The sequence below is a fragment of the Etheostoma spectabile genome, chromosome 2, assembly GCF_008692095.1.
Source record: "Etheostoma spectabile isolate EspeVRDwgs_2016 chromosome 2, UIUC_Espe_1.0, whole genome shotgun sequence".
NCBI classification, from domain to species: domain Eukaryota; kingdom Metazoa; phylum Chordata; class Actinopteri; order Perciformes; family Percidae; genus Etheostoma; species Etheostoma spectabile.
This window is the reverse complement of record NC_045734.1, coordinates 22902009-22908625: the sequence shown is the minus strand read 5'-3', so window position 1 is coordinate 22908625 and position 6617 is coordinate 22902009. Positions and strand designations below refer to the sequence as shown.

Below are 6617 nucleotides of genomic sequence, written 5' to 3'. Positions count from 1 at the left end.
GCTACAGTAGGGGACCCCAACTTCTTTCCTGAGCCACATCAACCAGCTCCGACTGGGGGATCCCAGGCGTTCCCAGGCCAGGTTGGAGATAAATCTCTCCCCTAGTCCTGGGTCTTCCCGAGGCCTCGCCCAGCTGGACGTGCCTGGAACACCTACCTAGGGAGGCGCCCTGGAGGCATCCTTACCAGATGCCGAACCACCTCAACTGGCTCCTTTCGGCGAAGGAGCAGCGGCTTACTCCGAGCTCCTCTCGGATGACTGAGCTTCTCACCTATCTCTTAAGGGAGAAGCCAGCCACCTCCTGAGGACACCCATTTCAGCGCTTGTACCCTGGATCTCGTTCTTTGGTCTTGACCCAGCCTTCATGACCATAGGTGAGGGTAGGAACGAAAATTGCCCGGTAGATCGAGAGCTTTGCTTTGGCTCAGCTCTCTTTTCGTCACAACGGTGCGATAAAAAGAATGTAATACCGCACGGCTGCTCCGATTCTCCGACCAATCTCACGCTCCATGGTCCCCTCACGCGAACAAGACCCCAAGGTACTTAAACTCCTTCACTTGAGGTAAGGACTCAATCCCTACCGGAGAAAGCACTCCATCGGTTTCCTGCTGAAAACCATGGCCTCAGATTTAGAGGTGCTGATCCTCATCCCAGCCGCTTCACACTCGCTGCGAACCGATGCAGTGAGTGCTGAAGGTCACAGACCGATGATGCCACTAGGACCACATATCTGCAAAAAGCAGCGATGAGATCCCGAGCCCACTGAACTGCAACCCCTCCCCGCCCCGACTACGCCTGATATCCTGTCCATATACATATTACAAACAGGATTGGTGACAAAGCGCAGCCCTGGCGGAGGCCAACCTCCCCTGGAACGAGTCCGACTTACTGCCGAGAACCCGGACACAGCTCTCGCTTTGGTATACAGAGATTGTGGCCCTGAGAGGGACCCCTCACCCCATTCCCGCAGCACCTCCCACAATTTCTCCCGGGGACCGGTCATACGCCTTCTCCAGATCCACACAAAACACATGTAGACTGGTTGGGCCTACTCCCAGGCCCCCTCCAGGATCTTGCGAGAGTGAAGATCTGATTCGTTGTTCCACGGCCAGGACGGAATCCGCATTGTTCCTCTTCAATCCGAGGTTCGACTATTGGCCAACTCCTTTTCAGCACCTTGGAGTAGACTTTCCAGCACCTTGGAGTAGACTTTACCAGGGGGCTTATAAATGTAAACTAATGTAGATTCAAGGTTGTTTATCTAGTGTTCTTGCATGACACTCAATGCTTTTCAGTCAAATGCATCCTATAGGCACACGCTTTTTTGGCAGTGGGGGCTGGTTTCTTGGACAACAAGAGCTTTACAATCAGCTAACACAAAAGCATTTTTTTGGTCACATTTTACAAAATATGTGAGCTAATTTGTTTAGTTACTCAATAATATATATACGTGTGTGACTTTTCTTTGCCAAAAGAGTGAATCGACTCATGGCAACAGAAGCTGAACTAAGCAGTGGCTGACGGTGGAGCCAAAATGTAAGTCTTCTACTCACACTGTGATAGAAACTGGAACATAATGTATTAAAAGATCGAAGTATGAATACCACAAATTAGTATAACAGTTTTATAGTGTTAATGTGTGAAACTGGTGCGACGATTACTGTTTAAATCAAGATTTCATTTCAGAATTTGTGACTTATCAAATTGTGATGCCAGTCCTTCAAATCAAATGGAAATGGTTATATCTGCTGTATCAATGTTTGATATTGCAAAATTTGCGTTTTAGAAACACACTTAGTGCTGATATATTTATTTTGGTCCATCCAGTGCTGGCATCAAATTCAGAAGTTTTACTTAAAGCTGGAACAGAGGAGGTAGTCTGTGTGTCAAATGCAACTTCAGAATGTGTCTTATTGAAATTCTTATTATATGCATTGCTTCATTTATGCAATCCATTTCACTTTGTTTTCCAGAGTGCTAAGCTGTGCTCTGAACTTGAGATGGTGGTTTCATGCCACGAAGCAAGAGAGACAAAATGAGAGAAACTAAAGAACTGTGTGTAACCTTTTAGTTATAGTGCACACTTATGCTTTCCACAGAGCATAAAAAAGGCTTTTCAGAAATGAATAGAAGATACCTTTTTTCATTTGTTTTGCTTATGTATTGTTCTGAAAGTTTTATTTGTATTTCTGTGAGCTGAAGTGGTTGGAGGAGAAGAAACAGGCAATCATCGCTGCCAAGGACCATGTCGATGCCTTCAATGGAGAAGGGGAAATTACCAGAGCACAGGTGAGTTTCATGGCAAAGTTGCACTAAACCAGGAGTTTGGGTTTTGAGGTGGATCTCCACTAGAGGGCAGCAAAGCATGCGAAGAGTAACAGAACATGGCAGAGGATAATACGCAGTTCTGCAAAACCAATGTGAATGACTGCTGTGGTATTTATTCCACAGGGTATGATGACACCAAGGTGAAAATCCAGAAAAATGAAGGTCTACCAGGAAAGCTTGATGGAGTGTCTGGGGGACATTCTAGAGAGCAACATCCCTTGCCCTCATCAGAACGAACCCAGTACAACAAGAAGAAGAAGGTGCAGGGGCCCGTTCTGTGTTTGATGATTTCATTTTGCAGCTTGTTTACACGCAAAACTTCTTCTGGTACCACTCCAGTGCGGCTAACCTTCTTTGTTATTTTCATTTTCAGGACATTGCCAGGAGGTAGATGGAGACTTGATATCACTTAATGAAATTCTTGGGTGGTGGGTTTGATGCACTACATATCAGTTTTTCCCCTTTCTTTTGAAGGTCCCATGGCATGAAAAGTCACTTATGAGGTTTTTTAACATTAATATGAGTTCCCAGCCTTCTTTCTGATCCCCCAGTGGATAGAAATGGCGACAGGTGTAAACCGAGCCCTGGGTATCTGCTCTGCCTTGGAAAATGAAAGCTTGGACGGGCCGATCTGGAATCTCCTTATGAGGTCATAAGGAGCAAGTTTACTCCCTTTTCTTGCTTTGCTGCCCAGAGAATTTGGCCCACCATGAGTGAGAGAAACATGGCTTCAAACAGCAAAGTGGCAGTTGGTCAAGGCACACACCCCAGCCTCCACCTTGCAAAAAAACAAGCATACAAACTCAAAATTGTTAAACTTGTAAAGTAAGAAAGACTCTGACTTTACAAGTTGTATCACCTTACACCATTACTTAACCCATCATTCTGCCCCTAACCCCTGTTCCCTCTGTCTGCGAACCCCACAGCTGCTCATGAACAAGGTCCTGAAGACACCACACGACCCCTACGTGACGATAGACAACACATTTGGCCCCCGTACGTAGAGATGCTGCTTCGCTATGGTGCAGTGAGGCACCATGAGATAACTTCAAGATCGCCTGGAAACCTTTTTAAGGCAGTGGTGCATTAGGCACCTCAAGCACCACTTTCTAAAGCTTTCTAATTTGAGTCTGTTTGTATAGTGCTATCATTATGTATATTTTGTAAGTGATATAAAATTAGGTGGTTGGTCCAGTTAGGCTTCACACAAGTATTTTTTAAAGCTATCTGTATGTAGAGAGTAACCATGGGTCCTTTATAAAATGTCTGAGAACACCTACATTTATGTTTTGAAAGGATTTAAATGTATTAGAAATACATTTTGACCATTTTCTAACAAAGCACGTCAATTCCATGTAATCTTTTAATACTCAATAGGATTGAAAGTTTTAATTACATATTTCCTTTCATCCATTCCAGCTGTTTTCATGATGATGGTTTTTAGGTCTTTGAATTCAGTTTCATGTGAAGTTCAAATGCTTTAATTGACTTTCTGAGCCTTCAAATACCCCAGTGGTGTATGCAAATGTGTGAATGTGTGTCTCTGTATATATTTTCCTTTGTAATAAATTTGCAAACTACAGATGTGGTGTTAAAACTTTCTTTCTTTTTAAATATAATCAACGTTCATTGATTATCTTCTCATGTTGACGTGACAACCAGTAGGCATCTTTACAGTCAAAATAGTAATGGTGGCTGGTAACATTGTAGAGATAACGGTAGTTTTTAAATAGAAATGTGAAACTAAACATTCTTCATAATTTTTGTGCGTCAATGACGTCAGAACGGTCGTCCAATCCGGTGCAACCGTCGCGTAGCTTTAGAATTCTGTGGGCGAGAGGGGATTCCGGTTCCGGGTGTTTCATATCTCACTCGGAGGTTTATAGCTCTTATTGGTCTTTACCAGAAAACTTATTTTGATTCACGACTGATTAAAGTAGATTTTTTTTTCCTTAAGGAAATCCGACTAAAGCCGTGAGTATGGCAACCCGTCCGGAGAGAGAGAGGGCTCAAAAACTCAATGAGCAGCACCAGGCCATCGTCCAAAATGCTGGAGAGGAAGACAACAAGTACTGCGCCGACTGCGAGGCGAAAGGTGCGACATTTACACTATCGAGGAATTTAATTAGCATTTTTACTCAGAATTCGCTGCTAAAACTAATTAATTATGTAGCATATGCTTTGTTTAGCTTAGCTAGCTAACTCGCCATGGTGTAGCTCTCTCAGGCTAGTCAGCTGACATATCTTAAGCTAAACAAGTGGCTAACTAGCAAGCTACAGCTCCCATAGTGCATCTCCCTAACGCCGCCTTCAGCCCGACTGTGAGGTTTCGCAAGCGTTTAACTTCAACGCTTCAAACGGAACTTTACTCTTGTGTTCATGTTATGTCAGTGGTAAAGAATGCAGGGCTTGCTTTTGGCACTTAAAGTACTACAAGATCGTGCGGTGTTCATATTAAATCCCCACCTTGTGTTTTGTTTTGCTTGCTTGTCAGGTCCAAGATGGGCATCCTGGAATCTGGGAGTTTTATCTGCATCCGGTGTGCTGGCATCCACAGGAATCTGGAGTTCACAATACAGGGTCAAATCAGTCAACCTGGAACAATGGACCTCAGAACAAATCCAGGTAAAGTTTTGTTCTTGTGTTCTTTGGTTCAGATACAGAAGATGATGTTTCACCTGGACACAATTCACTATGTTGGTGAGACAATTGCAAATAATACATTTGTTTATGGGACATGAGGTGATTGATTTCAGCATCCATTTACCGGGCATATTGTGCTCTATTGTAAGCCAGCCTTTCCGTTTTAATGCCTCAGATTTGTGAACATTATTGCATTTTAAATTATAAAGGGTGCACTCATAACTAGCGTACACTTCAATAAACGTGGTGGCTTGCGAGACATGGATAGAAAATTGATCTGAACCAATACTAGTCTTGATACCTGAAATTTGGTTCCTGGTACCCAACAATATTTTTCTGTATTTTCACCATACATCTCAAAAATGATTTGAGTTGTAAAAATAACTCCAAACCTATTTTACTTAGAACATATGCTATATTTAGAATATTTATCCTTGACAGAAATTAAACAAAAATAAAAAATAAAACCCCCCATTTCTCTCTCAAACCCATCCCTACTACTATTAAATTAAATTAATTAAATTAAATAATTTATAAATTTCTTACTTACTGTATTTATTCTTGTATTTGATATTATTGTATTTTAGCCTGTTTTATTTCATCATGATCGTTTTTAATTGCATTTTAATGTTTCTATAAAGTCCTTTGAGTTGCCTTGTTGTTGTGAAATGTGCTATAGTATAAAGTTGCCTTGCCTTACAACCTGATCCTGCAGTCAGTCCCCGGGGCATCAAACACCGTCAGGTGGCCTACCGTTGTCGGCTAGTATGACCGGATGACTGAGCTTCTCACCCTATCTCTAAGGGAGACGCCAGCCACCCTCCTGAGGACACCCATTTCAGCCGCTTGTACCCTGGATCTCGTTCTTTCGGTCTTGACCCAGCCTTCATGACCATAGGTGAGGGTAGGAACGAAAATTGCCCGGTAGATCGAGAGCTTTGCCTTCTGGCTCAGCTCTCTTTTCGTCACAACGGTGCGATAAACGAATGTAATACCGCACCGCTGCTCCGATTCTCCGACCAATCTCAGCTCCATGGTCCCCTCCTCGCGAACAAGACCCCAAGGTACTTAAACTCCTTCACTTGAGTAAGGACTCAATCCCTACCCGGAGAAAGCACTCCATCGGTTTCCTGCTGAAAACCATGCCTCAGATTTAGAGGTGCTGATCCTCATCCCAGCCGCTTCACACTCGCTGCGAACCGATGCAGTGAGTGCTGAAGGTCACAGACCGATGATGCCATCAGGACCACATCATCTGCAAAAAGCAGCGATGAGATCCCGAGCCCACTGAACTGCAACCCCTCCCCCGCCCGACTACTCCGATATCCTGTCCATATACTATTACAAACAGGATTGGTGACAAAGCGCAGCCCTGCGGAGGCCACCTCCACTGACCGAGTCCGACTACACTGCCGAGAACCCGGACACAGCTCTCGCTTTGGTCATACAGAGATTGGATGGCCCTGAAAGGGACCCCTCACCCTCTCCCGCAGCACCTCCCACAATTTCTCCCGGGGACCCGGTCATACGCCTTCTCCAGATCCACAAAACACATGTAGACTGGTTGGGCCTACTCCCAGGCCCCCTCCAGGATCCTTGCGAGAGTGAAGATCTGATTCGTTGTTCCACGGCCAGGACGGAATCCG

General features: G+C 44.3%; 1 protein-coding gene across 2 annotated transcripts in view; it reads left to right on the top strand.

Moving 5' to 3' along the window:
* cenpk (centromere protein K) overlaps window positions 1-6617 on the top strand; it is a 10901-nt gene that overhangs the window by 1491 nt on the left and 2793 nt on the right. The gene's annotated exons all lie outside the window — the stretch shown is intronic.